Here is an 11,555-nt window from a genome sequence, read left to right as displayed (position 1 = left end):
GGATCGTGATAGCTACTGATTAGCGACGGGTATCGCCGAGCAGTATCCTATCCGTAATTGAGCTCATAGTTGCGGAAATATTTTCAAAGAGTGCATGAGCTGTGACAGAAATAACCCGATAAGGCGTACATCGTTCTGTTCTAATATAGGAGTATGTAAGCTGATTTTAAACATCTCTTTAAACTTCATACGTGAATATGTCACAAAACCCGTAGTACACAGGGCTGTGGAGGGGAAATGGGAAGCCGAGTGGTAAACATCCGACTCGTCTCTACAGAGTTTGAAGCTCATTGGTGTCTTCAGAGGTGATCTGTGTGTAGGGCCTGACATCTGTGTCTGCGTCTGTGTCATGTGGACAATCAACAACATTAGAGTGCGAATCTATTCAAACCTGGCTAGTGATCAGACTGTTCTAAAACTGACATCTGCACTGATACAGGTCCTGGACTGCGTGAAACGCACACGCACGGGGATTCTCCAGCCCCAACATTCCTATCTAACAGACGACACAAAACATTGTATCAAAACAGGGCTCGCTGTTATTGCCGATATTCATTACATCTTACTCATCCCCGTCGTCGTCGTCGTCGTCGTCATCATCATCATCATCATCATCATCATCCCATCATAGTTTACCCGTAATAAACATATTTACACAACATACAATGCATAAAACGAATGTTAACAAGTCACAGTTACACAATGATGATGAACGACACGTAAAACCAGTGATAAACCTTTAATTAAAAAACTCTGGAACCGTGTTCCTGCAGCGATGTACACATTTCACAATTAAATATATAAATACAAACACATATCTTTATTGTAACAACCCAACTTTAAATACAATTTTAAACATGCCATCTTCAATCCATCATTATCATAACATTGTTATAATGGCTCAGTCCGTGAGATGCATTCAATCTCTGCAAAGTGTAATGGTGGCTTTTCAGTCCTGAAAACACGTGATATAACGGCTCTTTCTCCATCTAGGACGTGACATCCATTCATTATCAACATGGCATTGCAATGCCTCCTCACCCAAGACTCCGCAAGTATTTCATTAAATCTCGAGATATCATAACATGTCTTCAGGCAAAAACACTTGAATTGCATACACGCAGTATTATAACAGCCTTCAAAGCCAATAGAAATCAGGCCTGTATACTTCTTGTCAAGAAACGTCTGACAAAACAGTCAGAATTAGGATCAATTCTGGCTTGAACCAAATACTTTTTCTAGAAAACTTACAGGGCACAACTTTGTGTTTGTCTGACCAATATCCAGCCGGGCACCACCCCTGCAGATATCTGTTTTGGATTTCTCAATAAACAGCATCATGTGAGCCTGGTAAAATATAATATCAACACGACTGCTCTTCAATAAACTACTAGACCTCAGAAATTCCGCATAGCCAAGTAAACAAATTGCTAACATTCTCATATCCATTAGAGAATCAATATCGCCCCTTGCAATATGACCCAAAAGTAAAAACCCTGTAACCTTCTGCCCGCCATTTCTTTGATAGCTGTCTGGCATTCTCAGTAAACACATATGGTGCCGAATTCAAGCAAAATGGTAACACCAGAAATTTGTACAAATGTATCCTTCCAGAACTATGAGATAATCATTCTGACGTATATAGACTAAAGCCGTTTTCCAGTCCTAACATTTCACACTAGATTTGAAACACAATTATTCACTTTCGACAGATCCAAAACCAACCGTTTTCTGTCAGAGGACTGCACTGATAGAAAGACATCAGGTTGCTGTCAACAGAGGCTGTATGTCATTCACAAATCAGTATTTTCTTCTTCAGCTCACCAATAGTTTTTTGTCACAAAACTTGCATACTGTATTGTCGACTGGTTGTTTCTGGAAAACATATTAGGCGGTCTGGTTAGATAAGGAATTTTATACCCATTTGCAATGATATCTATTACAAATTGCACGTAACCGGTAGACTTCCAAAATGGTAAACAGCGTCTAAGCCGACCCTTGACCAAAATCTCCGACATTCCCTGTTCATATTCAAAATCACTTTCAGTAAGGCTTTCAGTATAAATGTCCCTGGCAGCATTTGTGAAAAGTGCACTTAAGTGATGATAAATCCTGTCTCTGCTCACTGGGCCGACTGGCCTGCATAACCTCCGACTAACGTTCCCTGACTTCCGCCACTGGTATAGGGATAGTTCTCCGGAAGTGTGAAAACGTGCCACAGGCGAATCATGCTCCTGTGCCCCAACCTCTGGCACGAAAGGGCTGCTCACAGACTGGATATGCTGCGGAGCGTTAGAAACACTAGCCACGGGACGACTAACCGTAGGATTCCTGCGAGCAGTTTTGCTTGCATACGGCGCGCATCTTCCCCGCAATTTCCTGACAGCTTTGCTGTTTGCACGAAATCAGATCATCGTCACAATTATCAGCGACCTCATTGGAAACATATTGCCTCACTGTGTCCCAGGAGTCTGCGATCCTGATGTGCTTGTTCCCCAGTTTCAGCCGTTCACATTATGACATGATTATGGACTCTGCGTTGCATTTTTCACCATCTGGCTGTGAATAGATGACATAACATGTCGTAAGCTCGGAATAACCTCTTAAAACTGTACTTAATCTTATTACCTCATAGCCTCCATTGAACGTTAACAGAAATCAACGGACCTTGACTGCACGTGAAGCGGAAATGACGTACTCGGTTACAACGCCACCTATCAACCTGAACACATACCCTGTCCAGAGTTATATACCCTGGAGAAAGCATTGTCCCTCTCATTCATTCTTCAACATTATTCAATATCATTGGTGCTGAGATACCTCATAATTGGACAAAACAGAATCCTGGCGTGTCCAAGGGATCTGTTCAGCGAATCGCGGTGCTTTGCATGAGTGTTTCACCATCATGGACAAACACCGAGGGTTTCTAAAATCTGTAATTTTCTGGGAAAGTGTAATCCCACATAAAACATATGACACGAATAAATCAAACCACTTGGTAAATCACCAAGGAAGACGATGCATGAAATCTGACGCATCTCACCAGTGAAAATACTACAGTTGTACAAACTGTGCGTTCCAAGAAGATACAGAGTGGAGATAACATGTGCCTTAACCTGCGATATTCATATAATTGTTTACATGGGTACTATTGATTGATAACAGCAAACGAATTAGAAAAGAAAACTATACCAGTTCATCACGAATTTAATATTCTACCCCATGCATCTGTTTGATACCAGCAATACAACAAGGACCCTCACACTCACCGGTGCAAAAGACAAAAGGTTCATCTCATGATTAGTGGACTTTACCTTACATCTCGGTAAAGCTTTCATAAATATCTTTTGTTTATGCATGCTTACTTCTACATTGTTACAAAACAGACGAGCAAATATTCCTGTCTCTTCATACGTGTGTCTGCTTCTTGTAAAATCTTTGTGTTCGTCAAACAATGGACTTCGGAAATGCTATCCTCGCCCTGACAATAAACACACAAGTTCACACGTTTTCGACAACATCTTGGACTGTGTTATATATAGTGGGGCATATGCACTCACCTTAGATCCAATCGATGCAATGAAAACCTTTCCTGAAATCGATAATTCAAACTTCGAGACCATCAGTCTCCAGACAGAAAGCATTGCAACAACTGGAATGTAAACATTTTCTTCGTACATCGAAAACTGTCTCATGGGACCGTGTTGTCTGCGTCTGCGAAACTGGTTTTAATCACATGCTGAGTGTATGCCGGTGTCTAGGACTGAGTTCAGTGTCAAAAGTCGTGAAATATTGCCTTTAACAAAAGCTGAAACGTAAGCAAACTCCGACAATACAGACTGAGTCATGTGCCGCGGTCAGATTTTGGGCGCTGCACTCGACAAAATGAAAAGTCGGATTCATTACAGGGCATCTCTTGTTATGTATAGTCTGGTTCATAATTATTGAGAATTTTTCTTCTTACTTTGAGCTATCCTAACACCTCAACTGATTCACTGATACTTAAAACTAAGTAATGGTATAAGGGAGGTAACTCATCTTGGCCTACTGAGTATAGTACAATTAGAGTTACCTCCCCTGAATTTGTAGCAGACGTCATTTTCCTCAGCACTGTCAACAATGTCTGCTGAAGATAAAAGAAGGTTGATTTTTGAGTTGTGTAATCAAGGAATTGATGATGTAAATACATTGGCAGAGAGAACAGGAACTCCTCTTTCTACTGTGTATAGGATTAGGAAGAATTTTAAAGAGGGAAAGGATTTTGGGCACCAGAAAGGAGCAGGGAGACCCAGAAAATTGGACTTCTCAGATCGCGTCCGGCTGGGAATTTTAGCGTCTAAAAAGCAAAGGGCAAGCATCTCCAACATCAGGTATGAAATGATAGAAAGGGGATCAACAGTTGTATCAAAATCTACAGTTAGAAGAAATTTGATTGATCTTGGATGGGAGAAAAAGACTGGAATTCCTTCTCCTCTCATGAAACAAGAACATACAGACAGGCGTGTTGAGTGGTGTTTGGCACATGAAAACTTTGACTGGGAAAATGTGATTTTTACTGATGAAAGCTCAATATGGGTATATCCCAATAATGTGAAAATATGGACAAAGTCTGCGTCAGCACCGTTGTATCGACGACCTAAATACAGCCCAAAGTTTCATGTATGGGGAGGGATATCCTTATTAGGAACGACCCCGCTGTGTGTGTTTGAGGGAAATCTGACAAGTCAACGCTACACTAACATATTAGATCATTTTCTCCTTCCAAGTGCACATGTGTTTTATGGAAATGACTGGATTTTGCAGCAAGATAATGATCCTAAACACACCGCAAAACATGCCAAGCAGTGGTTTCAGGAGAAAAATGTGACTGCATTACCATTTCCTGCATATAGTCCTGACTTAAATCCCATTGAGAACATTTGGGGGATGATGAAGGAATGTGTGAATCAAAAGGGGTTGACAAAAATTGAAGACATGAAGAGAGAAGTGGTCCGATACTGGGACAGCATAACTCACGAGACACTAACCTCTCTGATAGGAAGTATGCCTACCCGTCTTTGACTGTGCCGTGAAGCTCAAGGAGACTTGATAAAATATTAAATTGTTACCTACACAACATGAAAAGGTCAGTTCACTTTCACAATACATTCAATTTTATCTGATTTGTTCTCGTTTAATAATAAGAAATGCTTTAGCTATTCTCAATAATTTTGAACCATACTGTATTTATTCTTCTAGCAAAAGCTTGCGTTTGCCATACAAGGGACTTAAGTTAGGAACTCAAAACAAGCACAAGGTAACCAAACCAATTCATGGTGCATTTTTGTGCCACATGCTGCTTTTTGCACAACATTTTATCAAGCCAGAGGAGTCGTTGTGGGATTCTGTGTAAACAGTGACTGTGATAAAAAGTGAGTGAAACCGACAGACTCAGGAGAGAACAGGTGTATGTGATTTTGAATATTGTGAACATAACACAACATATGCAGCAGTGACATTTCATGTTATATGTCAATAAAGACACATACAAAAATATTTCTTGGTGTTATACAGATTTGTGGCCAACAGTATTTTCTTCTGGGTAGGCCGGGTTAATCTGCATTTCACGTGCATTTCATGTTTGAGAATCTTTGCCCAAGATTTTGATTGGTTGATTGGGTTTCACTGCATTCTGAGAGCTGATGATGTGAGCTAGAGTACGAGAAGTCACAGGTTAGTTACATTTTGTTGTGAAATACTTTCTACTAAATTAGGGTGTATTATTTCAGTAATATATGTAAAATATAGTTTTAGACTACAAAGGTATATTATATATAAGTTTGCATTTAGAATGTGTAATTATGTTTGCGCAAACAGGGGTTACGCTGTGCAGCGTGTATGCATCTCATAACATTCGTTATTGTCTATATTTTCATCTCGTGTATGAGTGTTGAGCGTGTATGCTGTGCGCGCTATGGTGATGAGTGTTGATACTATGGCACTATGATATTCTCCTGTGTGTGCTTAGGTTTTTCTGTTTAATTATTGTTTGTGTTTCATTTTGTAGAAAAGTCATCTGACCACGGGTCACCGTCGGTCATCACATATCTAGGGTCAGCTTTGTCTTATAGATGGGTGAGCAGTTATTAATTATGAACGTAAACGTGTGAAATATATTTTCTGCTATTAATTGGTACCAATATTGATGAGTTTGTTTCAAGCTCATTGTGGTCATATTTGAAAATAAAAACATTATAGGAAAGTCATGTTATCAATGCAATTGTTATTTTATCATTGTACTGTGCATATTCCTGTGACCATGATTTACACGTGTTCAGTTGTATCCCTTTTTCTCATAAATGGTGTAAAGATGAATCTGTGATAATATATACCCTTGTGATAATTAATTACATATTGTGATTATGTTCATGCAATGTTTACAGGGTATTTGTCTAGCCCTCTGACGTCTGAATAAACAAACGTATTCACACCAAACAGCTAGTCGGGAGTTTGGATTGGTACCATTTCGCCTACAGTGCAATTTCGCCAACACAAGACTTAAATTGCCACCTGATTACCCTGTACTCATAAATGGACTAGTCCAATAACTGTTAACTGTAAAGACAAACTAGGAAAACCAGATTTAGAATAGAAAACAAAATATGCGTTTATGAGTTTATTGCATGATGAATTTTAAAAACATTGCATACAGCAACTGGGGATATTCCAGGATTCCTCGACCTTCTTGATGTTGTTGACAAATTCATATATGTTAGGATGTGGTTTTCCTACACGTAATTGTAACTTGTTATGGAAGCCTTCCAAATGGTTATTTGTTCGGGTACCAACACTTCCATGGTGATTCCAAATTGGTATCTTAAACACAGCGTCATAGTCTAACCAAGTTCTTGTCACATAGTCATCAAAAGCCTGGATTCTCTGCGTCTCGTTGCGTCTTCTTGAACTCGGTTTCTAAGTCTGCTGAGGACATTATACTTTTCAGGCTCTTCAACTGGAGGGTGTGCATGTCGGGAAACTGAAGATACGTGGCCACCTACAGTACCTAATCGGACATTGCATCCTGCGAAGACACATTTCCAATGTGTTGCTAATTTACGATAACGATACCCTGCATGAAAAACTTGTTGTCCACCTCGTTGAGATGTAACATATTCCACACGTTGAATATTTGCCATGCTGGTATGTCAGGAACATGCAATATCTTCATTTATATAATGCTCATACTGTATATTTCCGTTTACTCACCTATCTGTAGTAGTTCAAATTAATCTCTTTACAAAGTCAATTGTCTAAGACTGTTATAATAACAGCCCTGTACTCACAGATCATTAAGCCAAAATGTCAATGTTTCTTTATAAAATCACCTCCCTGCATGCCAGTTGTTTTAAATTACCAGATTAACACTACTTAGTGACTCATTATTGTATGGGGGTTGTAGGTTACTGCCACTAATTACTTTTCATGAAATTTAAGTGTAGGCGAAATGAGAACAACCCGAGAGTTTTATTTCACCGGCGCCAGTAGCTGTGACAAATGGAGCCCCCGGTGAGGAACATTATGGCAAAACGTGGGACTCTCACAGATCTCAGCGTTATGACCAGTGGGTCGTTGAGCGTCATACAGTGGGACACTGATCTAGGTCGTATAACTCATTGACATTGTGATGTAAACTGTGACTTGGCTCTTCCTATATATACGCCATGACCACATTATGCGTTATCCGATTATAATGCACAAATACGCTATTCATGGACATCAGCCTCAGAACGCTTTCATTTTAGTTTCATCTCCACTGGTTTTACAGCAGTAATGCATGGTGATTTGACACTCCTTGGTTTGTGGAGTTGATTTTTATTATGCTGTCGGCAGTTGGCGTTGTGATGTGATATTTTGACTTCGTCGACTTGTGCATTTAGGACACTTGAATAAGTCTGTTTGATATATAGGTTGTTTTCCTGTGTCTATCATTGACATTTACTATTGCCCTACATAGAGATAAACAAACATCACTACTTTTAGATTGAATCAGTCAACTGAGTCGTGTTATTGAATTGGTTACATTAATATTCCAGATAGTTTTTGGTGCATTTCGTTGTTTACTTCATTGTGTATCATGTGTTCTTGAAGTGTAAATATTTTTGAGTTTGGTTCAGATCAGTTGTTACTGAGAATTACTTCCCAAATATGGCCGACTCGAAAATCCCACCAGGGATTATGACTATAGCATCCTTATAGAGACCCTAAAAGGTATGGGAATAACTGCTAAGGCAGATACCCCAGAGGAGCTGAGGCAATGGATTATGTCTTACCTTGTTTCTGTGGGAACAATCAGTTTTGGTGAAGGCTGAACATGATAATGAATCGAATCAGTCTTTACCAAGTGCAAAACCAGCGTCCTCTCAGTTGGTGGATGCTCTCGCGAATATTACACAGCTGCCGCAGCTATCTACATTTCTAGGTGAACATGGAAAGGGAGAAGCTACATATGAGGTCTGGAGATATGAAGTAGAATGTCTTCTGAATAACTCAAAGTACCCTCCACATGTTCTGGTTAAGGCCATCCGTAGATCACTCAAAGGTGATGCAGCCAAAGTTGCTTCCTTTTCTGGTGCTGACACTAGCATTGATGTACTACGTGCAAAATTAGATAGCGTTTATGGAATTTGTGAGGAACCCTAATCCTTAAGAGCCAGCTTCAATAGTTCTAAACAGAAAGCGAATGAATCAGTCATATCTTGGTCATATCGCGTTGAAGAACTTTATGGAAACGCTATGCGTGGAACTAAACCCAGTGTAAGCCAGATGTATAAGGATCTTAGAAGTGTATTTTGGCAGGGATTATTACCTCAGTACAAGGATGTTTCAATCTATCAGCATGAAACCATACAGAATTTTGAGAGCATCGGGCGCATCGAGAGTGATCAAAATCAACGGAAAGCAGTATCCTCTTGCAAACAAACAGCGTGTAAGACACGCATCGCGTGAATCTTCCAATCTAAAGGAACACTAATCGGAATGGTGATAAGGTTGTCTGCTGACATTAGCTCTTTAAAGAACCAGGTGAGACAACAGCAGCATCATGACAAATCTGGATGGACTCTGAAGTTTGTACCATCCAGTACCTCACACTCTCAAGGGCCTACTACAAAGATGAGTCAGGATAATCATGGACCAAGAGAACTGAGGGACCTAGTTATCTGTTGGCGCTGTGGTCAGGAAGGTCATTTGATGAGAGGATGTAGAGTAAACGTTTCACACAGGCGTCCTTTAGACGAGAATCGACCTGTGGGGAAGGGTATGTCATGGGTCAACAAAGACAGAGGTCACAACCCCAACCATCTTTCATCGGAGATGCCAGTGAAGCTAGCGTGACAATCTCTGGACTTCAATGTACAGCTTTATTGGACACCGGTTCAACTGTCTCTGCTATCTGTCAGGATTTCTATCAGGATAATCTGTCTCACCTCCCTATGGCAACTATTGATGAAATATTACACATCGAGTGTGCAGATGGAAACATGCTTCCTTACTTAGGTGTCATGCAGATAGACATTAGAGCTAGAGGAGTAAATTAGGATGATAGTCTGCCAGGGTTGCTTTTAGTGGTTCCTAGAAGTAACTATAATGCCAGAGTACCTGTTCTCCTAGGAACTAATGTGTTGACACTTCTTATGGACAGATGTAAGGAACGTTATGTTACTTCTTTCCTGCAGAAGTCAAGAATACACACTCCATGGTACCTAACATGGTGTTGTTGGAGAGAGAACTTGTGAAGACAGATTGGCGCTTAGGACTTGTTAAGAGTGCATAACATGGTTGCAAGTAACATAGTTATACCAGCAAATAGTAGCCTAGTCATCCGGGAATATATCGACAAGGAGAAACATTATCCTGTCAAAACTGTTACTGTCCAACCATGTAAGGAATCAGTGTTGCCGAATGATATTGATATTACTCCTTCCATGATGCTCTATCACTACGGGCGACAGGACATTGTTGAGGTAGTAGTATTCATGATGGTGGAACGAGCTCATCTCCAATATAAGCCTTATACTTATCAATAACATAGATCTAGACCCCCTTTCATAAAACTCCAAAACAAAAAGACACAACCCGTCTTCCTTCACACGAGCCTACTGTGAGGGTTGCCTCCACTGTGGGCCGGCCTATTCACTAGACTAAACAAATGTCTAAATGTTAATTGATCGATAGCCGGGTCACACAGTGACACACAATAGCATATAGGGGGTGTGGGGACCCCTCCAGACTAGAAAGATTAGAAAGAATAAATAACAGGGTAAAAGGGTCCGTTTGTAGCCACAGTTCCCCAAAGGAGAAGGAAGATGGATGGTGCACATTCTCCCAAGTAAGACTGCATCGGTGCCTGCTCTCACTGTGAGAGTGCCCCACTCAGAAAGGCCCTTCTCAGAGACCCAACTGATATGTTCGTGATCCCTTGCTCACGACATTTGCCAGGGTCAAGAGGGGGTTGTGTCACGAAATTGTGCAAGGGAGTCAATCTGAGGCAAAGGCAGGATACCAGCTCACAATGCACAGCTGCGCAACTGAACACAATAAGCCTGCACCTCAACCGATTCAGCTACTCAGGACCGAGAGCAATAATCTCGGTTTAATGGGTCTATCCTGTGTTATCAACACTGCGAACACGTGATAGCTCTATGGCAACGAGACGCCATGAATAGCATGATCGATGAAGTGATGGACCACTCAGCTGAGGGTTGGTTACAATCTTATCAGTAATCTTGTGCTCTATTCAGAGTGACTATATCGATTATGGGTTCAGTGTCATATTCATGTCTTATGTAGTCATTTAGGTAGCAGGATATCCACTTATGTAAACTATCAGCAGTGAATTCAGTCAGAAAATACTGTTTGAAGACATCTTCATTAATAGCAATAGTCAATTGATAGATACCATGCTCTAATTCTGTGAGCTGGTTAACAATCGGAGACTTGACATCAGTCAGAGATATATTTTCAATACACCACAAATCCATTATTAATATAGGTGTGAATTAATCTCTAATAGTGTGAGTCTAAAAATTATTTCAACTACTTTCTATAAGCAGGTGGTGGTGCAGAGGCTTGCAGTCGGCCATCCACAGGGTCTTACAGTCAGCTGTCCATAGGGACTTGCAGTTGGCTGTCCGCAGGACAATCCTCTATATTAATTTCAGTGAAACAGTTTAACGTGTATCTTCTATTATGCTGTTGGTTTTCATGATAAATGCCTGTTGGGCTTGTTGTATCCCTTGTTTTATGTACTTATTTTTTCTCGTCCTTGCTTATAGAATATGTTTTATGAACCTTTGATCTAATCTCATTCTTCATTTTGTTGTATTTTTCTAGTTCGCTTATGATCAAACGAAACTCCTTCTCTGAGATTTTATTGCCATTGCCTAACACCACCCGTGTGGCTACGACTGTTGTCAACAAACCAACTCCTACAGCTCCTAATCCCATGCCAGCTGCCACTAGGGTGGTATGTTGTTTAAAGTTGTATTTTTATGTAGTTGATGCCCGGGTATCACGCT

At 40.4% G+C, this 11,555-nt stretch overlaps 1 protein-coding gene across 1 annotated transcript in view; it reads left to right on the top strand.

Moving 5' to 3' along the window:
• LOC137258832 (glycosylphosphatidylinositol anchor attachment 1 protein-like) overlaps positions 1-11,555 on the top strand; it is a 155,634-nt gene that overhangs the window by 89,264 nt on the left and 54,815 nt on the right. The gene's annotated exons all lie outside the window — the stretch shown is intronic.

The sequence above is a fragment of the Haliotis asinina genome, chromosome 12, assembly GCF_037392515.1.
Source record: "Haliotis asinina isolate JCU_RB_2024 chromosome 12, JCU_Hal_asi_v2, whole genome shotgun sequence".
Classification (NCBI taxonomy): domain Eukaryota; kingdom Metazoa; phylum Mollusca; class Gastropoda; order Lepetellida; family Haliotidae; genus Haliotis; species Haliotis asinina.
Note: the sequence above shows the minus strand (reverse complement) of the source record. Positions and strands in the feature narration are given on the sequence as shown.